The sequence below is a fragment of the Ceratotherium simum genome, chromosome 24 (assembly GCF_057802395.1).
Source record: "Ceratotherium simum simum isolate JZ-2026a chromosome 24, ASM5780239v1, whole genome shotgun sequence".
NCBI classification, from domain to species: domain Eukaryota; kingdom Metazoa; phylum Chordata; class Mammalia; order Perissodactyla; family Rhinocerotidae; genus Ceratotherium; species Ceratotherium simum.
This window is the reverse complement of record NC_141923.1, coordinates 37,788,450-37,814,963: the sequence shown is the minus strand read 5'-3', so window position 1 is coordinate 37,814,963 and position 26,514 is coordinate 37,788,450. Positions and strand designations below refer to the sequence as shown.

Genomic DNA, 26,514 nt, shown 5'->3' with positions numbered 1-26,514 from the left:
TTCCCATGTGGTCCCTCTCCTGTACTAGACACTACTAACCATCCTTTTTTCAAAGCTGGATTTCCATGGCTTCAGATTCCCTTGGTTCTTCATCCTCAGTATGTTGTGACATCACAATCACATTCTCTAGCTCCTCTTCCCCAACCCATCCTTTAACTGTAGGCATTACCCAAAGTGAAGGCATCTGTTCTCTTCCCTCACGGGATCCTCTCCCCTTTCTGTGCTGACTGAGACTGTCAGATGGACACCCCAAGTCCCGGCCCCTCCTGGGCACCAGATTCACCCAGCAGCTCCACCGACACACGCTGCTCTTCTTCCCGCTTACCACGGTCCACACTGAACTCTCCAACCTCCTCCCCGCTCTCAGAGCTGCTCCTTCTTTTCAGACAAATCTCAGGGAATTAGCAACACCAATCTCCAGATACCTGAGCTACAAAGCTCTAAGTCATCTTTAACAGGTCTCTCCCCCTCACTCCAGAGCCGTTGGGCACAATGCACCTGCCAGCAAATTTTAAGGACCTGCAAAAATGCTTTAAGACTTGGAGAAAAGTGATTGGCACCAAAGTGTAAAATTAAGACTTTAAAATAAAAATTAAGAATAATTCCAAAATCCCTTCAAATATGTTTTGACAGCAAAAACATTACTTTTAATACGTTTGATCATTTATGTGGTATGGCCCACAAAGATTCACAATGGGTCCTACCTCACACCGAGTCCAGATACTCTGACTTCTTGGAATCTCAGATTCACCTCCTCCCTTCCATTCCCACTGCCTTGGTTTAGACCCTCTTAAGCCCTTTATTATGCTTCTGCAGGGTGTCCTAAAACAGAGCTGACAGCACATCACTACCCTATTCAAAAATTTTGATAGTGTCCCCAGGACTTGAAATATAAACTACAAGCTCTTTATAAGACATTCAAAGCCTGCTAAAATCTAGCCCCAACCTACCTCTTGGGCCCCTCTGTCACTACATCCTCCCACTCACCCTCTGCTGCAGCCACACCAGACTCACCATGTCCCACATGCCCCTATTCGCCCCATGGAATGCCCTCTCCCCTACGTGGCCAATAGAAAACTTGTACTGGTTTCAAAGACCAGTTCAGATGGCTGCTCCTCAGTGAAGGCTGCCTTCCTAAGATCCCCAGCCCAAACCAATCTTGGCTTCCTAGAGACCCTGGAGCAGTATGCAGCACCACAATGGCTTGCCTCCCTCCGCCTTGGGTTACACTCAGTCTCACCTGTGTCTGCCCCATTGTGAAACCATAAGCCTCTCAAGAGCTGAGAGCTGTGTCTTCGTCAACTGCCTCTGTGTTTCCCACACAGCCTAGCACATAGACAATAATGCATCCTGAAGGACAGCCGCTTCTTGTCCCTCCTCCCCACACCATTCTGTCTCTGCTCCACAGCTACTTGGTCCTCCATGTCACTGCTGTGTGTGTAGTGGACCCTTAGCTGGATCTAAACCCACAAAACTTGGAAGCTATGGAAAACGCCTAGCTTCAAACCCACCATAACCACTCGTCCTAGTGTCTTAGATTTCAGACAGTGAGAAAGAGAAAGGCTTTGGGGTCAAGCAGATCTAGGTTCAACTCTGGAGTCTGACACTTAACGGCTGTGTGACCTTAAGCAAACGTGGCTTGACTAGCCTCAGCCTCCTCATCAGCAAAATGGGAACTGTATCTAACTCAATGGACTGCTGTGAGAAGTAAATGAGTTAAGGCATTGAAAGGCCCTAGCATGGCACCTGGCATATGACAGGGGCCCATAAGCAAGTAGCAGCAGGAAATAGAAGCAGGGTCTCAAATTTCTCAAACCATGTGGGCAATGTGACCTTGTCAGAAGTCATTCCCCTCCCCGGATGCTCATATAAAATAGAGATTCTTATATCAGCATCACGAATTCAGACTCAAATTCCACGGTGCTGCTTCTAATTCTGAAAGTCATTATGGAGAAATAGAAGGAGCATAAGATACTATGCAGCTGTTAAGAATGAAAGAGATCATTCTCTATGTCCTGATAGAAAAAGAGGTCCAAGGTGTTTCATCAGTAAATGAAAAGGGCAAGCTGCTGTACAGTATGAAAAATAACCACAACATACACTGACATATATGAGTATGTGTATATACCTGTATATATGTGTATGCACATATATACACATGTACATACATATACCTACACAAACATTTATGTACCTCCATCTACAGGTGTATGTCTGTATGTGCCTAGAGGGATATAGGGGAAATTAACAGTGGCTACCTCCGGCAATGGGTCTAGGAGTGCCATTTATACTCTTCTATACTCTTTGCATTATTTTTACACGGGTACATGATCACATTATGATTTTTTAAAAAGCTATAGAAGGAGAAGGAGGAGGGGAGACAGAAAAGGAGGAAGGACTAGGCCACAAATCAAGAGCCTGGGGTTCCACTTACAGTCCTGCCACTAACTTTGCAACCTCAGGCAAATCCCCTCCCCTCTGCTGATATCCTCTATTAGAAAAGCAGGGGAGGGCCGGCCCTGTGGCTTGGTGGTTGAGTGCGCGCGCTGCGATGCTGGTGGCCCGGGTTCGGATCCCGGGTGCGCATCGAGGCACCACTTCTCCGTTCATCCTGAGGCCGAGTCCCGCATGCAGCAACTAGAGGGATGTGCAGCTACAACATACAACTATCCACTGGGGCTTTGGGGGGAAAAAATAAAATAAATAAAATCTTTAAAAAAAAAAAAAGAAAAGCAGGGGAGTCGAACCAGATGCTCTTCGGGGATGATTTCTAGGTTATTTGATGACGGCTGCAAGGTGCATTGAGTCCATTTTATCCATAGAACATCTCTCTCTGAGATGTTTTGATGCTTTAAGAAGCAGGTTTTTAAAAAGGAAAATACACATACTATTTCATTCTGACCCCCTTCACATTTCAATGAAAAAGCACTGCCACCATTTTACAGACAGAGAAACCAAGTATAGACTGTAATGATCACTTGCCAACCAAATAGACTGCTCACCAGACTGCTGTTTGCAAAGAATTATGACGCCAGGAGTTTTCTAGCTCCCAGTTCATTCTGCGTCTCCCGCGCTGAGAAGGCACAAGGCTTATGCAAAACAAGCAGAAGGCACTCTTTGCTGGTGGAAACAGTGAGACGTAAAGGGACTTCCTCTGGGTCAGAGCATAAACAAAGTTCCCTCCCAGCACATTTGGGAAGTAAGTATTGAACCCTTGGGATCATCTCCGCATCCCTCCCCGACCTGGACTGAAAGCTTCACCTTGAAGATGCGTTGCACTGCAGTCATTTTCTGAGCGTTTTCTGGGTCAGAAGCAGAGAGAGCAGTTAAACCGAGGCTGCTGATGAGTTGTTACATTGAGGGCACGGTGCTGAATTATGGCTCTACCACGCACCCACCCAGCTCACCCAGTGATGTGGTGAGAGAAGCCCACCAATATTTTTCCAGTCTCCCAGGCAAAGTGACTTCACACAGCTTTGAAGGCCAACGACCTGGTTTGTCCTCACAGGTGTGGGTCTCGCCTCGCCGCCGAGGGTACTGACGTCCTACTCCAGAACAGCTGGCTCTGATTCTACCATCGTTACCTCACTCTCAATGCCTGTAAACACCTCCATTCTTCTGGAAACTTCTCACAGCGAGGGACCCTCCTGCTTCAGACTTTAAGTTGAATGTCTGGGCATCAAGATTTCCCAACAGTTTTAGAAAGCACATACAGAATGCACACATCCACCTTGCAGAAAAAAGCAGAGCCGGTTCCACCGAGCCCACGTGCAGTAGCCTAAATGAGAAAAACCGAGACCAGAGCCTGGCTAAAACACTACAAAGCAAACTTTCCCTGTAAGTGAAAAGGACTGTTCACTCGAAAAGCATGCAGCCAGGCCACTAACCAGCAGTCAGCCTACTGGTAACTTCTCCTGTGGCACCTGGTAATGCTCGAGACGGGATAATGATCCCTGACATCTGTAGCATTCTAGAGCTTCTAGAAGCTGCTTTTGATTGACCCCACTCTCACTGTCACCTCTGATTAAGTTTGCTGTCTGTTGTCTGCTTATCACTGGCCTCATTACGCCCCTTCGAACTCACTGGGGCCTTCAGTTGTCTTGGCTGAGTCCCCTCCTTGTCTCTCTACCGCCAGGTCCCCTGCCCAAGGCCTGACTTTAACCCCGGGCACATCTTTCCAGGGCCTTCCCTTTATCAGCTCAGCTCAGACCTCTCCACACACTTATGAAGGCCTCACAGCTCCACTCGCCTCTGGAAGCTAAAAACCAGCTCCCATCAATCACTGGACACAGAACGCAGCAAAGGCAGAGACCGGTGGGATTGCAGTAGGAGTGTGTCCATGACAGAGAGTTTTGTTGAAAGAAACAAAACACGCTCAGAGGCCTGAGCAAGCAGCATTCTAGTGAGTCCAGCCACTGGTGGAACTCACTTTTTGTCTGGGTAAGGCAAAAATGAGGGCAGAACAAACCAACTGATAAATACTGTATATTTTACAAGGTTGTTTCTACTTTGACATGCCTTAAGGACAAACAAAAAAGATTAATGTATCCAGAGAAAAACAAAACCACTATACAGGAATTTTTGGTCTTTTTTCTGCAATGTTTTTCTTAACTCTTCAAAATTATAAAACAAAACTTGTATATATTGGTCTGAAACACTCTCTCAAAGAGCCTTTCATAGCTGCATTCTGAGGGTCAGCCTCAAACATTCACTGAAAAATGAGGTGGGAGTGACTATATTCCACATGAATAACTAAATTTTTCTAGCAATAGACATATTCTGATGATGTAAGTTAAAAATCAGTTGTTACTTTTCCCTCCAGTAAATGGAAAGCAATTGAAGAATGTAGAGGTGGGACGATAGACTCCACTCAGGTCTAAAGCATTCCTCTTCACTCCTTACTCCCACCCCATCAATGTGAGCATCTTCCATGAACCCTTCTTCATAATCTTTTATAGGTCAAAATTTGGGGGATTATTTACAGTGTTGAATATTCTTGAAACTTCCCCATCACCCAATTTAATCAGCATTTTCTTGAGCACTGCACATGAGCCAGATGCTGAGTTAGGCACCAGTATCCCACAGACACCAGACATGTCCTTTCTTTCAGGAACTCTATCTGGAAGAAAATCAGACTTGTAACACGAACAACCAGGGTACAATGCGAAAAGTGACAGCTTAAGAACTCAGAGTTGAGAGTGGTATCTTCCTGGGTTAGGGAAGAGGGAAAGCATCAAAGGAGTTATGTTTGAGCGGGGCCTTAAGGGATATATGTGTGTAAGAGATCACAGCTGAGGAAAGGGAGAAAGACATTCCAGGCATAGAAAACAGTAGAAGCAAAGTCATGGAGGCATGAAAATGCACCTCAAGTTGAAACAGTCACAAGCATCCAGTATGGGGTAAATGGAGAGGGTATGAGGCTGGGAAGAGAAGTTGGAACAGATTCCCTGCCTGGCTGTTTAAACTTTATTTTGGGGCAATGGGGAACCATTGAGGGTTTTAAAGCAGTTGAATGACTCAGTAAAACTCATGTTTTTAAAAATAATTCTGAGGTCAGAGAATAAGATGGGTTAGGAAGGCAGAGACTGAAGGCCCATTATTCAAATATAAGATAAGAACAGGGACAGCGGAAACTGAAAGAAAGGCACTAATTTGAAAATTTTAGAGGAAAAATGCACAGGAGCTGACAGCCGACTGGATGTGGAAGTGTGAAAAGAAGAAAAACCAAAAAAGTTGCTGAGGTTCTTACTTGGGGAGACAGTGACTACATGAACCTAGCCACAAAAACTGGCAGAAGAACAGGTTTGGGGGTGCAAGAGAGGGCCAAGAGGTCCTACTGCTACATGATGAGTTTGAGACATCTTGCTACAACCAAAGGAAGGCAGCTAGCAGATTGCTGTAAAGCAGATCTGGAACTGATGGGGGAGGCTGGGGCTAGAGATGAGGATTTAGATGCATTGGCAACCTCAACAATTAAAAGCTGGTATAGAGGAAGGAACAACAACAAGAAAGAAGTGACGGTAAGCAAGCTAGGAGGAGAAAAAGCAGAGCCCGGGTCCCAGAAGCCGAGGGAGGGCTTGGTTTCAAAGCAAGACTAGTTAGTTAACAAGGTCAAATGTTGCAGAGAAGTTGGGACTTGGGTCTGGAAGGAGGCCACCACATTTGACAAAACTAGACCTCTTCTAAAGCAGTTTTAGTCCCGCGGTACAGAGAGCCGCCTTATGACAGTGGGTATATTGTACAGTACTAATTAGCATCTTCATCCTCAGATGTCAAAGAACTAAGTCAGAAGTAGGATTCAGAACATTAATTATTTATTAAAAGCTAATAAGGGAATTCAAGCCTATTAAGGTTAAATCATTACAAATATCAAGCAACATATAAAGGTATACAACAAATTACCTCTTTAATTTCAGACCATTAAAGATGCAGGATGAAAGGAAAAAAAAGAAACTCTTAGAATTAAGAGCCATGGAATGTTAATCTTCACCCAGATATGGCAGGCACAGTAATTTCAAGGAAGCACAGAGAATAAATACGTGTGGGTTCAAGTCCAGCTGTGACCTTCTAGGTGTGCAATCTTGGGTAAGTAAACTTCTCTAAGCCTGATTTTTTTCATTTGCCGAATTAGGATAATAATAGAAATAACAAATACACATAAAAGCTCTCAGCATAGTGCCTAGCACATAATAAACGTTGACTTACTATTATAATAATGCTTCATTTCCAAGTTAAGATATATACAAACTCAATTATATATAATTGCAAACATTCATTCTTTAATTTTATGATCAATAAGTATTTTTGAGCCACTCCACTCTGTGCACCAAGCATGGCTCTAAGTGCTGGGAATTAAAAAAAAAAAAAAAAAGGAGTAAGACCCAATTCCCCATCACAGAAAGCATGGTCTAATGGTGTAGGAGGCAGGTTGACAGTTACAAAACAAGATGATCCGTCCCGTACAAAAGGAATGAGAAAGATGCTGCAAAATACAAAGGAGGAAGCACTCACTGATACCCCAGAACCTGGTGAGGGAGAGGGGCTGTCAGGCAAGGCTATGAAGATGAGGTAACACTTAGACATTACAAGGAAATCTACAAGGAAATTTTTAAGGATAATAATAAATATTAAGGTGCCATCGCACACACAAAAAGCCCTGAAAAAAAATGTCAGAGGAAGAGGAAGTTCTTTGCCCAAGGGCAAACAGCAAGAGAAAAGTTGCTGGAAGTAACCCAGACTCTTGTCATCCAGCTCAAGGAGACATTTTGGCTGAAATACATCATCACATAATCTTTACACCCTTTCCTACCTGAGTTTGGGCTACATGCTCTACGAGGCAAATTAAACATCTCCTGCCTGTCCTCTAAAAGTCTCCAATCTAAAAATAGGCAAACTAATATATGAAGAAATTCAAGAACTTTGATGACAAATGATCCCCCAAAGATAGTGTTCTCAAATAAACACTTCTCAAGTTCAGCTTGGTCCCAAAGGTGAGAACGTTAATCAGTTTTGCCCTTCCCTTTGAAGACGTCAAATACCAGAGGAAAATATTAAAACTGCACGGTTTGGTTCCTTGAAAAATTAAAAATAGAATTACCATATGATCCAGCAATACACTGGAGTATATGTCTGAGTATATAGCCAAAAGAAGTGAAAGCAGGGTCTCAAAGAAACATTTGTATACCCATGTTCATACCCATGTTACTCACAATAGCCAAGGGGTAAAAACAACCCAAGTGTCCATTGACAAATGAATGGATAAACAAAATGTGGATAATACGTACAACAGAATATTATTCAGCCTTAAAAAGGAAGGAAATTCTGACACATGCTACAACATGGATGAACCTTGAAAACATCATGCTAAGTGAAATAGGCCAGTCACAAAGGGACAAATACAGTATGATTCCACTTATATGAGGTACCTAGAGCAGTCAAATGCATAGAGATAGAAAGCAGAGTGATGGTTGCCAGTGCTGGGTGGAAGAGTGAAATGGAGAGTTCATGTTTAATGGGTACAGAGTTTGAGTTTTGGAAGATAAAAAGTTCTGGAGATGGATGGTGACGGTGGCTGCACAACAATGTGCATGTACTTATGCCACTTAGCTTAACACTTAAAAATAGTTAAAATGGTAAATTTTGTTATATGTATTTATCACAATTAAAAAAATAAATTTAAAAAACTGCATGGTTGCCATGCCCATTAAATAACTGTTCTTCTCCACTTAGGGGCAAATGAAAACACCTTGTTTCTGACATTTAGATGCAATGCCATCTGAAGAGGGGATGAGAGCAAGAGGTCAGGCACATTAGAAAGTTCTTTATCAAAGGAGCAGCATCTAGTTACCATTCCCTGGGAATGGACACCCTCAGAACCCACTCAGCCAGCTTCATTGGTAACTATCATCTGACAATTTTTTTTGCTGGGAAAGATTGGCTCCAAGCTAACATCTGTTGCCAATCTTTCTCTCTCTCTCTCTTTTTTTTCTCCCCAAAGCCCCAGTACATAGTTGTATATTTTAGCTGTAACTCCTTCTAGTTCTAAGTGAGCCACCACCACAGCATGGCTACTGACAGACGAGTGGTACTCCGAGCATCTCGATGGGTATAACAGGAGTGGTTCCGTGTGCAGGAACCCGGGCTGCTGAAGCGGAGCGCATCGAACTTTAACTGCTAGGCCACCAGGGCTGGCCCTGACAATTTTTAATTAATACAATCCCCATGTACCAGCATCATCCCATTAGGCGATGATCGTCAAACTGCACATTCCAAAAATTACTAATCGAACTTCTATGGGCAAAAGCACTAGGCAGCGCTTTTATGTAAGACCCACGACTGCAATTCATAAATTAGTTCTTGCCCTTCAGAACTTACTGTTCTCTGCTCTTAGTTGAGCAAATAATAGATGGACACAAGGAAAGTTATATAATAATAATAAAAGAAGTCTATGATTATGTCCAATTAAGTAGTACATGAGACTAGCCCTTCAACAAATTTGAACAAGGGAGAGATTACCGTGGGCTGGATTCTTCCAGGATGACTGATGGAAACCACTCCAAATCTTGGAGAAATGTTCAGGACTCAGTAAGTAGAATGGGACAAACCTGGTTCAAGTAGACAGTTTGCAATGGGAAGTGATAAGAGATAAGGGTAGAAAAAGAGATTGGAGCCAGATTACAATGGCTCTTAAAAGTCAACTATATGAGTTTGTATTTCCACCTCTATCCGGAGGGGAATCACTGGAGGTTTTCGAGAAGAGGCGTTATCTCAGTGTGGGAGGGGTTTGGAGAGGAAGACCCCTAATTGATAGAAAGGTAGACTCCAGGCAACTTAACGTATATACCTGAGGGCTATTAAGTTATAAAAAACTAAAACAAACACGTGCTCTTGCTAGGTTAAAGCTATGACTTTATGTCAGGCTATCTGCTCATATTTGCATTGAATTTTTCTTGAAGGATACACAGGAACCTTGACACTAGCAACTTCTAAGGAGTAGGATGGAGGCAGACGAAGGAAGACTTTTCCTTTTTATTGTATACCCTTGTACAATGTGGATACACTTTTAACCACGTGCATGAATTCATTTTCTAATTTAAAGTTTTTTTTTTTAATATGACAACCAGAAAGTGTTAAAAAATGTTTGGGCTCTGACCAGCAAATTCAAAACATTTCTAATTATAAAGTGAAATACGTTTCCATCTTGTTGGTACCATATCTTAATCTCTATCACATAGTGGAGATGTTTTAAGAATGACCTAAAGTAATAGTACTAAGTACACAGAACTAATTGCACATCTCAGGCTTTACTTCAAAACAAACAGATGTCATGAGTCACCCACAATAAAACACCTCCTTTTTGGTGTATTTAAGTGAAAAGTCTGCCTGAGTCTATTCCAAATCAACCCCTCAACAGAAAGAAAAATAAAAAATAATAGCCCACAGTACATTTGACAAGATATATCCCCATCTCAGTAAATGGCTTTTTCATTTTTCCAGTTGCTCAGGCCAAAACCAATGGAGTCATTCTTGAGTTATTCTTTTTCTCTCATCTTCTATATCCAAATCCCATCGACTCTATCTTCAAAATCTATCAAGAAACCAAGTGCACTGCACCGCCCCCACCACCATCATCCTAGTCCATCATCTCTAACCTGGACCACTACAGTAGCTTTCATTCCACTTCTGTTCCCTATAATCAATCTTCAACAGGACAGCGAGAAAGATCCTCCTAAAGCACAAATCTGAACAAGCCACTCCCCTGCCCACAACTGCCAGTGGCTTCCTATCACATGGCTAAAACCCAAAGTCCTGGCACGGCCACAAAGCCTGCATAATCCAAACCCCATTTCCTCCCCAACGTCACGTCCTGCACTCTCCCCTTGCTCCCTCCACTCTAGTCCCACTGGTTTCCTGCCACTCCTTGGACACAGCAGTGAACCCACCTCAGGGCCTTCACACTCAACTTGAATCTCTTCCCCCAAACACCCCCATTCCCCTCCCTTGCTTCATTCAGGTCTCTGCTCAAATGAAAACTCATCAGAGAGGCCTTTCCCGACCATCCTACCTCAAATAATAGAACCACCTCTCTTTTTCCTTCACAATGCTTTATTTTTTCTTTATATCACCTGAAATTATGATACATACTCATCTATTTGTTGTTGTTTAGTACCTGTCTCATCCAACTAGAATGTGTGCTCCATGACATTAGACTTTTTTTATGCCATGTTCATGGCTATATCCCCTGGGCCTAGAATATGTCTGGCAAACAAATGAGAGCTCAATAAATATTTATTGAAGATTGAAGTACAAATCAAGGCACTCAAGATCACTGGACAAAAAGAGGATTTTGAAGCCCAAAATGAGGCATAAGCATAATAATGTCCAGTAAATTTGAGGTAAGGGAATAAAAAAAGCCAAAACATCAATTGACAGGCATATAAACCCTGCATTTATCTATGGCACGCTAGTAATCCACATGCATGCTCCACATTAACTCATGCTTTGCAACATCATCTGTGTACATTCTGGAGGGCCGTTCTTGAGGTTTTGTGGCTAATTAAAGAGTAAATACTGTAACAAGTTTCCTCCTTCCTCTCCCCAGAGCCAGTGAACTTAGACAAAGTTCTGCTGAAGAAAGAAAGCAATCACTGTCTCAACCACAAGGTCCAGAATATTTAATTACTCCATTGAGGAGAAGATCTTGGAACTAGGAAACTGGGTCAAAATCAGGTTCTGCCATAATCTATCAGAGGGACCTTGGGCAAGTCATTGTATATTTCTAGTCTGGTTTCCTTGACTGTAAAGCAGAAATGGTGAGATCTTCCCTGCTTCTTCACATGGTCATTGTAAAATAAAATAAGATGCAGATATAAAACGGCCTCCTGAAGACTGCATGGACCATACATCATCTGTGCAATCACCACCTTGTACTAGCTGATCGCTAGTTCACATTCCTTTCACTGTCACTGGTGAGCTTTGTTTAAACAAGGATCTGATCAGGTCCTTCCCCTGCTCAAAAACCTTCATTGATTTCAACTTGAACCTTCAATGTTCTTCACAAACTGAACCCAAACCATCTTTTGGGCCACATCTCTAGCCCATTCCTGGGCTGTGCCCCACACAGCCACATGGAACTACTCTTCATTCCCTAACATAATTGTGTTCTATTGCACGTCTGTGCCAGATTAAACGTCTAGGCCCCCATCCCTGCCATCCTCCCTTCTTCCATTAGGGAAATCCTAGGCACCCCCCAACCAGAACCAGGGCTTCCTCCTGTGGGCTTTCTCTCAGAACATCCTTTCTCTCAGGCATCCTGTTGAATCACTGCTTGTTTGCAAGTTCACTTCCCCATCAGACCAGCAGGTCTCCATCTGATCCCTTTTCGTGTCCCCAGCACATAACGGTGTAATGCACACAGTAAGTACCCAATGTTGGCTCTTTTTGAATATTTCTCAAATGGCTCTCTCAGGCCTTTCCAGTTCTAACTCTCTATGACTTATGGCTTAGAGTCAGTATTATAAAAGGCCTTTTCTTACTTCCCCATCCTGGAGGAAATATGCTGGAAGGTCAAGCTGACTGACCACTCCTGGGAGGCTTCAGGAAATAGGCAGGAACTGAGCAAGGGAGAGAATGAGGTTAGGGACCTCTTTCTGGTCCACGTAAGTGATGTCTTTCAAATATGCTTTGTTTTATTTGAAGTGCTATGAATTCTCAAATGAGACAGACCAATATTTAATTCAGGTACAAATGGAAATGATTTTCAACTCATTCATTTTCAGGATTATCCAACTTTCTGCTCCTTTTCATGATAGTGGAAACTCCTGAATTGACTATAATTCAAAGCAATTATTGTTCTTTAGCTGTCAAGGTGCCCTGTTATTCTTTGCATAAATATCCTGGATGATCGGAGCCCAGTTCAATGCAAAGTCTATTTTTTTCTAGCCCTGTGCTCTTTCACTTGCTAAATTTATAGCATTCAAATGAAAGGAAGAAAGGAAGCCCCACATTTGCCCCCACTGCTAACGTGATCTATGTCTGGGTTGTAATTGCCCTTGTAATTATACCCTTGGCCAGGTCTGCACAGGTATAGTGTAGAAATTAAACATCATGGCAAAGCCTGAAAAGGCCTTGTTGACGTAGGAAGATGAGGGCTTTGTAATATTTCCTACCACCAGGACAAGGAGAAAGAAAAATGAAATGTGGTGTGGGAATGTCATCAGCTACCCAGCAATCCATTGAGGATGCACTTTCTGCCTATGATGGCCTCTGAGACTGCGTGAGCTGTAAGGCTGGGGATCCCCTGGCGGTTTGATAGTCAGCCAAGGCTGGCTGAAAATGGAAGAACTTGGATTGCCCGGCTGTGAATGAAAAAATAAGCACAGCAACAAAGGGAAACATGCTATGACATTTTCTAAATATTTACCAAGGGGAGTTAATTCAGTGAGTGGAGCCAGATCTGACAGTGAATTCTCCTGACCGCCTCCTACAGCTTCCCTCCATCTCCATCTCCATCTCCAAAACCAGGTGACCTTCACCTCTCAAGGTTGTCAGAGGAAAGAAGCATCTCTGTGATAAACCCAGCAAGTGCTACGTCATGATTCTGGCACACGGACCACTGCATTTACTCTTCCGCCCCAGATTTCTCATCTAAAGTAGAGAAGTAACCAAAGAGCTGTCTGTAAAAAACAACAGAGTCAATACAAACTACTTTTAAGATAAAATACTTCTTTCTACAGTAATTTTCAGCTAGTAACATCCATACAGTTTCAGAACCCAGTTTCCATGAACTTCCCTGCCAGTCCTCATTATAAATTCAAATTTCTCATCAGCCTACACAGTAATTTTCATTCTTGATCCTCCCAAGGTCAATTCATAAATGTTAATCTGCAGGTCTGAGGTTATAAAGAAACACGATGGGGGCTGGCCCGGTGGCACAAGCTGTTAAGTGTGCACGCTCCGCTGTGGCGGCCCAGGGTTCACCGGTTCGGATCCCGGATGTGCACCAACGCACTGCTTGGCCAAAGCCATGCTGTGGCGGCGTCCCATATACAGTGGAAGAAGATGGGCACAGATGTTAGCCCAGGACCAGTCTTCCTCAGCAAAAAAAGAGGAGGATTGGCAGATGTTAGCACAGGGCTGATCTCACAAAAAAAAAAAAAAAGAAACATGATGGATAATGAAGAAATGTACTTTGTGTCACTTTAAACCTCCCGCTTGTCATGTTTCCGACCTTTTCAGGTCCTGGATATAAAGTATAATCTTGTGTTTGATTTTGAAATTTGAAATAACACACTTCAAGAGTGATTTGGTGATTAGATTAGATGAGTTTAGATTAAACCAGGAATCTGACAATCCCAATAATTCCCTAAAGTCCTTTCCTTCCCCACTGCCCCAGAAATGCTACATAATTATTTGTCTTAAGATTTGTACTGTCTCAAGATAAACACGTACATATCTATTGTGTAAAATGGATACATTGTACACCTAATAGGCAATGGAGAGATTATGGAACAGTTCAGAGTTTAATGCTCACTAACTTCTTCTCTCCTGCCTATCTCTAATACTTTTTTTTTTTTTTTTTTTTAAGATTTCACTAAGAGTCCCCTGGTGGCGTAGTGGTTAAGTTCGCGTGCTCTGCTTTGGCAGCCCTGAGTTTGCGGGTTCGGATCCCAGGCGCAGACTTACACACCACTTATCAAGCCATGCTTGGCAGGCGTCCCATATATAAAGTAGAGGAAGACGGGCACGGATGTTAGCCCAGGGCCAATCTTCCTCAGCAAAAAGAGGAGGATTGGCAACAGATGTTAGCTCAGGGCTAATCTTCCTCATCAAAAAAAAAAAAAAAAGATTTCACTAAGATGAAAGTATTGGATATTAAAACATCTCTCTCAAACGAATCATATACCTCTCAAAATCTCCCTCAAAGGAAAAGAAAACTTCAGTGGTTGATTAGGCAGAACTTCAGGAAATAAAGCCTATATTGGCCTTGAGAGAGAGAGACCAGAAAGAAATGGGCTAGAATGATAAGAAGCATGGCAGGCATGTACCACAGCTGCACACCCACAACCAGGTACACTGCAGTTAAGTCTCACCTTTAAGCAAGTAGCTACACAAACAGAAGGCTGGACTCGGGGATCTCCAAGGTCCCTTCCCACTTCAATAGCGGTTGCCTCATGAATTTTCTATAGTCATCCTCCGTCCTATCACACTGTCCCCATGCATCATCAAGCCCTCCTGGCCACTTCCAGGACTGAAAGGAAAATATGCTCTCAAAAAATCCATGCTTTGACTACTGCCAAATTACAGTTCTGGCCTTGAAACAATGACCTGAACATAATGGGCAAGGCTAAATACCTCTGAGCAAATAAGTGTCCAATACCATCTTCAGGCAGTATTTTTAAAGCTTCTCTGACGTATGCAGAAATATTACCCAAGGTCTTGAGAGTGAAAGATTGTGAGGTGAATAGACAATCCTATAACCAAACCTTTCCAACTTGTACTTCTATATCCCCTGGCGAATGTCTAACCTTAAAAAGAGAGTGAGTTTGAATCCTGGCCCCACCTCTCATCAGTAGTGTGATGTGAGGCCAATTATTTGATCTCCTTGAACCTGTCTCCTCAATTCTAAAAGACTGATAATATGATCTACCTTGCAGAGTTACTGTGACAATTAAATAGGATAATCTAAAGAAAACCGAGTATTCATTTATTCATTCCCTCATTCACTCAAAAATTAACTGAGTGTCCACTACCAGCCAGGCACCAAGCTGGGCACTGGTACATAAAAGATATAAAAAATGAAAGCTATGATTATTTTTATTTACCAAAAACAGTCTGTTTCCAGAACTGTGGCAGAACCATCAGATTTTGACTTTCATGACTAGTTCGAAACTTTCATTCACACCTAGTTTGCCTAAGATAGTCATTTTTAGTTTGTCAGATATGACCCCCGGTGGGAGCCTGCCTCCTGCCACATCTTTGCTTACCCCAAAGCTGATCATCCAGCAGGCGTTCTGCTAGAGGACACCTTCAGAACTCTTGGAAGAAGCCACCACCAGAGCAAAAGGTGGTATCCCAGCTCTCAGCTGGGCAAGCCACTCAGGAAAACTTGATATGCCTTGCTACAAGGCCCATCCTGGATGCCTGGGAGTTTTTGGGTGCTTTCAATTCCACGAGCAGACTGAGTCTTCCGAGAACTCGGGATTAACGGGACTGGCTCATCCCCAGTCATTGTGACTGGGCCACTGATAAAGCTAAGGGGTCTATGGGCCACATTTTCACAATGTTGGGTTCACGTCTTTCAGCTGTGCTGTACTCGAGAGTTTGATCAAGTTCTGAATAAATGACCTACCTCTGAGGAGTCAGCTGGTTTGGAGGCTAGTGGGCTCTTCTTCAGTGAGAACCTAATATTTCATTTCCTAAGTAGCTCACAGCCTGGGGGCAAGTACAAGACCAGCTGTGTTGGGTGCTGGGCCATCAGTACACTTAAGATTTTGCATTTACGGAAAAGAATTTTCAAAGACATGCTGGAACCCAGGGCTCCTAGCAGAAGAGTAAAAATCCAACCCTGGAATAGGAAGTGACCTGCCTGGGTCACAGGGTCAGAAGGTAGTCAAAGAGGAAATTATAGAACAAAATTCAGGACCATCTGTGAAGCTAAGGATGAGTTAATGGATAGCACAGAGGTGCCTAAAATTTTTGATTTGCAGACTCCTCTCACTCAGGAGCCACCTGAATCACTTTCCTTAGACACTGAAGTCTAGTGTGACCACCTCAAGGCTGTGGATTCTACACGGATGCCTCCTACCTGGAGGTGACAGCCTAGCCTCTCCTCACAGGAGTTCTCAGCACAAAAATACTGTCACTATATTTCCCCCTCCCCCATCTGATGCATCTAAAATTAAAAAAAAAAAAACGTGGCTTTTCATTTTTCTTCAGCGAGTTAAGAGTATTATTAACAACTCCTGATGCCTCTAATTGCTCACTGAAAACAGTGGTTTGGATATTAATAGGCTGTAAATCACGGCCCTACCTGGGGCTCGTTGTCACGGAAACGGTACTCAATCCCACAACTACTTCCCCACCCTTGAAAGCCTGGGCGAATCGGTGGGAGTCGGGAATTGTTTTAAAGCTGTTACTTCTCCCACTTTCTGCTATTTCTCAGGGCCAAGTTGCTGAGGAAAGAGGAACTGGTGAGGCGGGTGCGAGTAGAGTGGACCGCAGCAGCTTGCAGGAGCGGAACTCTTCGAAGGGGAAGGGTCCGGGTCCTTGGAGCACGGCTTGGGGCACCCCAATCTTTTCTTCCTTGTGTCCGCGCCGGGCCACTCTCTCCGCAGGGTTTCGGGTGCCCGGAGGCCGAGCCCCCTGGGCTGCCCTGCCCGTCCTCCCTGCCTGGGAGCTGGGCTGCCCGGAGAGCGCGCAGACAAGTTCCCCAAAAGAGAATCTGAGCAGCCCCCACGGCTGAGAAACCGGGCAGCGGTAGGCAGACAGGGCAGCGCGGAGGTCGGACAGGCTAGAGGCAGAACCCCCTCCGCCTCCACGCCGGGGTCCTGGAAGAGGCAGCCCGGGAGCAGAACACCCACCCCCTCACCGCCCTGCCAGCGCCCCCGGGCGACGCTCCAGGAGCCGGCTCTCCAAAGCAAGCGCCCAGCTCGCCAAGCACCTCCGAAGCCCACGCGGATTCCCGCGCCTCGGGGTGTTCGCTGCCGCAGCCGCCAGGGCCTCCCGGGCCCCACGCTCGGCACTCGGGGCTGGGCCCCCACCCGGTCCCCTGGGCCCCGCACGTCACGCGCCCCCTGGGCCCAGCGCCGCCTCTGCGCTGGCGCCGCGCGCCCCAGCCTCGTGCACCCGCACCCAGCCCTCTCGGGCCGTCGGGCCCTCCCGGGACTCACCTGCGCTGGGGCTGTAGCGGCGGCCACCCCGAGCCCGGGGGCCGCAGTGGCGGCGGCGCAGGGGGAGGAGGGCAGCGCGGGGCTCCTGGCACAGCGGCCGCCGGGCGCCTGGTGCTGCCGAGCCGCGGACCCGCCCAGAGATATAAATAACATTATCTGAGGAGGGACATTCCTGCCGGGGGACATCGCTGCTGCCGGGACCAGATAGTCCCGCGGCGGGGGCGGGGAGGCGGGGCCGCAGCCACCCGCAGCGCCAGGCCCAGCCCCCGCCTTCCCCACCCACTCCCGCACCTGCCAATCAGTCTCCGCGCCGGGGGCACCTGCCCGGCCTCCGCCCGGCTCCCGGGGCCAGCCTCCGCCTCCGGGCGGGCCGCCTGCGCCCCGGACACCAGAAGCCTGAGCCGCCCGCATCGTCCCCATCGTCGCTCACCTCCCCTAACCTCGCGCTACCTTGAGCCCCCTGCAGCGGAAAAAGGGTTTGACTGCAGTTCGGGCCTAATTCGTGCGCCCGGAGCGGCGAGCCTGGCCACGAAAATGAGCCCTCCAGCCTTTCCCGCCCTGCATCCCCACTGTATACCGTCAGGTTTTTTAAATATTTTAAGACACGCTTAGGCTGTAGGGTGGGCGAGGCGGGCGCCCCGGCAGTGCGCCCCCGCTGCAGCGGGGTTGATAGGGACAGATTGTTCCCGGGGGCTGGTGTGTTAGAAAGCGCGCTCCGGGGCGGGCTTCTCCTGGCTGGCGGGAGGAGCAGACGCTGGGAGGGCAGGGGTGGGCCCTCGGCCGGAGGCCCCCGCCCCCAACCCGCGGGCTCGGTGCCTCTGTTTCTGTCTGCAAACCTGGTGTGGGCGGGGCGGACGGGCAATGCTGGCTGGGCGATCCTGCGGTCCCACGGCGCTCGCACATTGCAGGGACTGTAATCAACAGGCAAGCTGCCACACCTGCCCACCGGCACCTCATGAGCGGCCCGGGTGTCCAGGCGAGCGGGGGCTTCCTCACTGCAAGCCTGCGTGGGGTGGGATGCAGTAGGCCAGAGAAAACACTAGAACCACTAGTGCCAAAGAGGACAGACAAGGCATCTCCGAGTCACCCCAGGAGAGATTCATAAAAGAACATGGGCAGCTTGCAAGGCTGTCCATTTTCTTGACTTTCTTACGTTACAAGGTCGTTGTTCAATAAGGCTTGGTGGTACTCCTAGCTTGTAGCTCTCGTCTCTTTTCTCAGCAACCGTGCCCCGAACGGTTTCTCACCAGTTATCAGCCCAGGTAATCTCAGGTATTATGAAGATGGCAGTGGAGAGTAAAAACGCAAAGATGTAGAAGAGAGTTTTAACTTTGACTGATGCTGCCTGGTATTCTTAACAACGGAACAGTCTTACTCCTGAGTTATTCGCTTGGGAGTATAATTATACTGTTTTCCAGAACTCACCAGGAAAAGGGTGTTCAATTGCCAGATGTGCATGCTTAGTTTATATAGTGAACATGTACAAAGATATTTTGCTTTCTGCTGCAGCTACACTTCTTGAGTGGGCATTTAGACACTGAAATGTGCTAGCAGTGGGGCACACTCCACAGATATTACAAAGCCACAGATCTTTCCACCCCACCCCTCTGTTGTCTGGGCCCTCATTAAGTTCAATTTCCTAAGAGACACTACTAATATAGGGAAAATGATGGAAGAATATTCATGGTCATCCATTAGGTTAGCAGTGATTGGCTCCCCTTTCTGATAACATTTAAGAATCCATTTGTTTATTGCTGAGTTAGAAACAGAAATGTCTTTTTTTTTAATTGATGTTTTAATGGTTTTTAACATTGTGAAATTTTGGGTTGTGCATTTTTGTTTGTCCATCACCATATATATGATTCCCTTCACCCCTTGTGCCCACCCCCCACCCCCCACCCCCCACCCCCACTGCCCCTGGTAACCACAGTACAGTTTTCTCTGTCCATGTGTTGGTTTATATTCCACATATGAGTGAGATCATACAGTGTTTGTCTGTCTCTTTCTGGCTTATTTCACTTAACATAATACACTCCAGGCCCATCCATGTTGTTGCAAATGGGACGATTTTGTCTTTTTTATGGCTGAGTAGTATTCCATTGTATATATATACCACATTTTCTTAATCCACTCGTCAGTCGAGGGACACTTAGGTTGCTTCCACTTCTTGGCTATAGTGAATAATGCTGAAATGAACATAGGGGTGCATAAGCCTCTTTGGATTGTTGATTTCAGGTTCGTTGGATAGATTCCCAGTAGTGGGATGGCTGGATCATAGGGCATCTCTATTTTTAATTCTTTGAGGAATCTCCATACCGTTTTCCATAGAGGCTGCACCAGTTTGCATTCCCACCAGCTGTGTATGAGGGTTCCTGTTTCTCCACATCCTTTCCAACATTTGTTGTTTTTTGTCTTGGTGATTATAGCCATTCTAATGGGCGTGAGGTGATATCTTAGTGTTGTTTTGATTTGCATTTCCCTGATGATTAGTGATGTTGAACATGTTTTCATGTGCCTATTGGCCATCTGTATATCTTCTTTGGAGAAGTGTCTGTTCATTTCCTCTGCCCATTTTTTGATCGGGTTGTTTGTTTTTTTGTTGTTCAGTTGTGTGAGTTCTTTATATATTATGGAGATCAACCCCTTGTCAGATGTATGTTTTGCAAATATTCTCTCCCAGCTAGTTGGTTGTCTGTTCATCTTGATTCTGGTTTCATTTGTCTTATAGAAGCTCTTTAATCTGATAAAGTCCCACTTGTTTATTTTTTCTTTAGTTTCCCTAGTCTGGGTAGGCATGTCATCCGAAAAGATTCCTTTAAAACCAATGTCAAATAGTGTGTTGCCTATATTTTCTTCTATGAGTTTTATAGTTTCAGGTCTCACCTTCAGGTCTCTGATCCATTTTGAGTTAATTTTTGTGAATGGTGATAGCAGATGGTCCACTTTCATTCTTTTGCATGTGGCTGTCCAGTTTTCCCAACACCATGTATTGAAGAGACTTTCCTTTCTCCATTGTATGTTCTTAGCACCTTTGTCGAAAATTAGCTGTCCGTATATGTGTGGTTTTACAGAAATGTCTTTTTCATTTAAAAAATTATTTAAGAACCAAATTCTGGCAAGGAAAGCTCAAGAAAAACAGGCCAACTTCAAAAGCTGAGACTATCATATATCTCAAGTAGAAATTCTTGATCTATTTTTGAAAGAAAAAAATGAGAAATTATGTATTTATGTTTTTTTAAAGCCTTGTGTGAATAAACTTATTAAAGAAATTCATGATCCCCTAGAATTGCAGCTACATAATTCTACACTACATGAAACAGGTAATTCCTTAGCTACAGGTTTGTGCCACTGAACTGAAAAGTTGCACATGTATATTTCTTTGTAGCCTCAAAATTTGTAATTTTCAACCACAAGGAAAAATTAATATGATAAAAGCACCAAATCAGTGGACAGATTACCCCAGGATTTTACAAACCGGCTCAGCTGCTTTACTTATCTCCACTTTAGCTGAAAGCTAAATAATTCAATACAACCTCATTTGCTCTGGAGCCTGTTATCCTGACAGCATCCCCAAATGCTTCACAGCTAATAGAGTTACAGTGAAATGATAAATCAGAACTGAGGGGGAATGGAAGTTTAGAAGTACAGAGGAAAAGGGCATTGTCAACTAAGGAGAAAAAAAAACATGGCAGATCCCAGGGAGTGGGAGGGTGAAACGGGGAAGAAGGAAAAGCCGATATAAGGGTTCGTAATTGAGGTCACTGTTGTGGGCAGCAGGGATTAATCCTGCAGGGACTTCCTGAGAAGAGTATAGAATGCCTCCCAGAATTGTCTATCTGAAGGATGGGAGATCGGCCCCCTACCCATGTTGACACCCCACACTTCCAAGCTGCCAGCAAGCTCCCCATGGGCAATCTGCAGCTTTGGAAGAGTTCTGGGGCCAGATGGGAAGGTGTGCATTTGAGACTAGATGCTGTCAGCCAGGAAGTGAGGGGAAGCCCTCACAGAACTGTCTACCCAGCTCCAGCTAAAATTGATAGGCGAGGCCAAGAGGATGTAAGTTGGGATGCTAGAGGAATCTGACACAAGAAGGAACTTTAACTTTATGTCTTTTTCTATATTCTCTGAATTTTCCACAATGACCTTGTATTATTTGACAATAATAGAGATAATAAAATATTAGGTAGAGATTGGATCAGGATCGTGGATTGAGCACATGTATTTACCTTCTCTATAATCCAAATCTCATAAAAAGATATGTCTTAAAGAGAACAGGAATCTACTGGCACAGATAAATAAGAAAAAAGCTGATCAATTTCCCAAGAATTTTTAGGAAATCCTGCAGAGAGAGGCAGGATCTGATCTAGAGAAAAACAAAATCAGAGAAAATCAAAACAGGTTCAGGAGAAGGAATAGATAAGGGAAGTTTCAAGCAAGAGTCAAAGGACCCAAGAGTAGGAGGGGACAGAATAATTCCTTGAGGATCCTCCTCTGCCCTGCTATCATTACAGATGTTTGCCTGTGGGATCAAGAAGTTAGTAGGGAACCTGGGACTAGAGGGGCAGATGCCAGATATCTACAGACCCCCAGAAATGACAGGGAACCTTCACTCTCTCTGGATAGCATGTTGTGCCCTTCCTTCAAGCCCCTGCAGAGAGGCTGTGATAAAGAGAACAGGCAGGCAAATGCATTCTTAAATAAAAGATGAGCAGACAGTGAAAATCACCAAAGGTTTTGTCGGTATTTCATGATATTTCAATACTGTGACAGAGGAGTACCAAACTCAACTAATAGAAAGAAGTAATATCAGAGGAAACTAAGTTGATAAAGGAAACAGAAGATAAATTTAAAATGAATTTAAATTTTATGCAGCAAGATTTGAAAGGATATGCATCCATGACAAATAATCAGAGAGAAAACATAGATATTTAAAAAGTAAATTTCTGAAATTGAAAATTCATCAGCTGATAAGCAGAACAGACCAAGTTGAAGAGTAGATTAGTAGAAGCAGAAATTCTCTCCAAACACAGGGCAAAAGACAAGGAGATGGAAATTTTGTGAGAATAGTTGAAAGCCATGGAGTTGAGATCCTCAGGGTCCACTATCTGTCTAAGAAAATTACAAAAGGAAGGAAGAGAGAGAGTGGAGGAGATAATAAGGAAAAAGAATAAATGTCTCAGAATTGAAGAAAAATATGAGTTTTCAGATTGTAAAATCCCGCTGTAGAGCAGGATGCAGATTTTTAAATATATTTTACAGGTTTATATACAGTTTAAAGTTTATGATTTTATTTATAAAATCCAAGAACTTGAATAAAATTAAATCACAAACCAAAAACTATAATAAACTAGACTAACTTGATGTGCCTTGAATTAAATTATTCCTAAAAAACTATTTTTACGGAATCACAGAACCAAAGTTATTTGTTTGAAAAAAAAAACTACTTTGAATTGGAAATGAATGTATATATCAGAAAACCACTTAAAAACAGAAATACCAAACCAAATAAACGTGATCCTCCCTGATGTTCCACTCATTCAAATCCCTGCTAACAAGAATAGAGGAATCAAGAACACATGGTAATGTACAGAAAACTTCAAAATTGTGCCTAGAACCCAGAAAACATTAGTTTCCCTCTTCTTTACCCTTTTACCAAGAGATGCATTTCATGAAACTAAGCTGAAATTTCCATTCCATTTCTGGAAACATCTAAGGGAACCACACCTTCCACAACTCCTCAAGACAAAGCAGCAGTAGGACCAATTGGAAAAGCTCACCATTTACAATATAGACAGGCTGAGGACAAGGGACCAAACTTCCGCTTCAGAGGCCTCTTCAGATGCCTCAAACAGAGTGGTCGCTGGAAGGAATCTGAAAGCCTGCAGCAAGTGTGCAAATACCAAAGTGATCACCCACTGAAGGTGACACCTTCAGTGTCAGGTGACACCAATGTCAAATTTCCCTCCACCAACAATGGAAAGGAACAGAAGAGCAAGGCTTCTATCCTGTCATCCAGTAGTCTACGGAAGCACTCACCGGGCTGAGCATCTTTCCTTCTATGGCTGTTCCTGAGGTTTTCCTCCCTTTTCAGGATTAGATTTTCTGGTACCTAAAGGATGGGAGCTTATGCAGGTGTAAGAGCAGGCTTACACGGGGGGTGCTAATGAACTGTGGCCTGAAGGTACTTAGGTTCTGCAGTTGCCTCATTCAGGCTGTATTGGTTTGCTAGAGCTTGCATAACAAATACCACAGACTGGGTAGCTTAAGCAACAGAGATTTATTTTCTCACAGTTCTAGAAGGTAGAAGTCTGAGATCAAGGTGTTGGTAGGGTTGTTTCTTCTGAGGCCTCCCTCCTTGGCTCGTAGCTGGCCATCTTCTCCCTCTCTCTTCACATGGTCTTTCCTCTGTGTGTCTGTGTCCTAATCTCCTTTTCTTATAAGGACACTAGTCATACTGGATTAGGCCCACCCATGTGACCTCATTTTACCTTAATTACCTCTGTAAAGGCCCTATCTCCAAATACAGTCACTTTCTGAGGTACTGGGGCTTAGGATTTGGACAGGAACTTTGGGGGGACATAATTCAGCCCATAACCCAGGCCTCGTCTTTTCTCACATGAATTGTTTCTGTCAGCCTCCTGACTGCTCTCCCATTTTCCAGTTTCGCTCTCCTTCAGTTCTTCCACAGAGTAGCCAAAGTATACTTTCTAAAAAAGAAATCTGATCATGTCACTCTGCTACTTTCAACCATCCAGTGGCTCCCCGGTGCTTTCAGGATATAATGTTCCGGTTCCCAGTACTTAGCACAGTACCTGACACACAAGATGTACTTACTAAAGGCCTGACGACTGAATGAGTGAATAAATAAATTAATGAACAAACATCATGGAAACTGAAGGAGGGTGCAATTTTGGAGATCAGTCAAAGAAGTAGAGAATTCAAAGTCATTTCTGTTTGACTTACAAAAACATATTTGTGATCCACCAGCTGGGACGGAATATTTGCAAAACATACATCTGACAAGGGGTTGATCTCCATAATATATAAAGAACTCACACAACTGAACCACACACAAAAAAAACAACCCAATCAAAAAATGGGCAGAGGAAATGAACAGACACTTCTCCAAAGAAGATATACAGATGGCCAATAGGCACATGAAAAGATGTTCAACATCACTAATCATCAGGGAAATGCAAATCAAAACAACACTAAGATATCACCTCACGCCCATTAGAATGGCTATAATCACCAAGACAAAAAACAACAAATGTTGGAAAGGATGTGGAGAAACAGGAACCCTCATACACAGCTGGTGGGAATGCAAACTGGTGCAGCCTCTATGGAAAACGGTATGGAGATTCCTCAAAGAATTAAAAATAGAGATGCCCTATGATCCAGCCATCCCACTACTGGGAATCTATCCAACAAACCTGAAATCAACAATCCAAAGAGGCTTATGCACCCCTATGTTCATTTCAGCATTATTCACTATAGCCAAGAAGTGGAAGCAACCTAAGTGTCCCTCGACTGACAATTGGATCAAGAAAATGTGGTATATATATATACAATGGAATACTACTCAGCCATAAAAAAGACAAAATCGTCCCATTTGCAACAACATGGATGGGCCTGGAGGGTATTATGTTAAGTGAATTAAGCCAGAAAGAGAAAGACAAACACTGTATGATCTCACTCATATGTGGAATATAAACCAACACACCGACAGAGAAAACTGTATTGTGGTTACCAGGGGCAATGGGGGTAGGGGGCAGGCACAAGGGGTGAAGGGAGACATGTATATGGTGATGGACAAACAAAAATGTACAACCCAAAATTTCACAATGTTAAAAAGTATTAAAACATCAAAAAAAAGTGTAAAAAAAAAAATTTGTGATTTTTCTCAGGGGATTCACTTTCCTACTTATGTTTGAGTATGGATATTTAAATGAATTCACATTCCCTGAGACATAATTGGCAATATTTGTGCATGAATTTCACCAGCGCCTCAGCCACCTTGGCACATTCACACTTAACTTACTGTCTGTGGGTGAAAAATGGGGTCAATTAAGTGGGTTTTGTGTCCACACCATCTACCAAGTTCACTTATGGGAGCAGGAGCCTAGTATCTTCCAAGGTCTCATTCCTAACAAAGCACAGCAAATACAATGGTGATGGTTCAGCTGCGTGGACTTCTGTCTCGATTTGCTCCACCTCCCAGTGCCATTTTCAGACCTCATCCTTGGGCAGTGGCCCTGCTCCATTCCCAGCCTCCAATATGCCAAAGCCTGAGCACACAGGATTAAGAGCGTAGGAAGGTGGATCAAAAAGCATTACAAGCAGGGAGTAGATGTTGTCTGGACATTAACACTCTATCTTGAGTACTCCACAAAGTGGATAATCTGTATGTGGACAATCAAGAGTACCTAAACCTGAAACCTTTGTTCTCTTCCTCTGTGAGTATTTATCAACCCAGAAACTCAAATCAAGGGGAGAAGATATAATTTATTTATTTATTTTTTTTATTGCAGTAACATTGGTTTATAACATTGCAAAAATTTCAGGTGTACATCATTGTACTTCTATTTCTGCATGGACTACATCATGTTCACCACCAAAATACTAATTACAACCCATCACCACACACATGTACCGAATTATCCCTTTCACCCTCCACCCTCCCCCCTTCCCCTCTGGTAACCACCAATCCAATCTCTGTCCCTATGTGTTTGTTTATTGTTGTTATTATCTACTACTTAATGAAGGAAATCATACGGTATTTGGCCTTCTCCCTCTGACTTATTTCACTTTGCATTATACCCTCAATGTCCATCCATGTTGTCACAAATGGCTGGATTTCGTCGTTTCTTATGGCTGAGTAGTATTCCATTGTGTATATATACCACAGCTTCTTTATCCATTCGTCCCTTGATGGGCACTTAGGTTGCTTCCAAGTCTTGGCTATTGTGAATAAGGCTGCAATGAACACAGGGGTGCATGTACCTTTGCAAATTGGTGTTTTCAAGTTCTTTGGATAAATACCCAACAGTGGAATAGCTGGATCATATGGTAGTTCTATCCTTGATTTTTTGAGGAATCTCCATACTGTTTTCCATAGTGGCTG

The 26,514-nt window shown here is 44.0% G+C and overlaps 1 protein-coding gene across 2 annotated transcripts in view; it reads right to left on the bottom strand.

Annotated features, from left to right (window-relative positions):
* Positions 1 to 17,568, bottom strand: part of SPTB (spectrin beta, erythrocytic) — a 109,882-nt gene extending 92,314 nt beyond the window's left edge. For both annotated transcript variants that reach the window (XM_004426243.3, XM_004426242.3), the window contains exon 1: positions 17,391 to 17,568. The gene's annotated coding sequence lies outside the window, so the exon portion shown is untranslated. The remainder of the gene's footprint in view (positions 1 to 17,390) is intronic.
* Between the last annotated feature and the right edge of the window lie 8,946 nt (positions 17,569 to 26,514).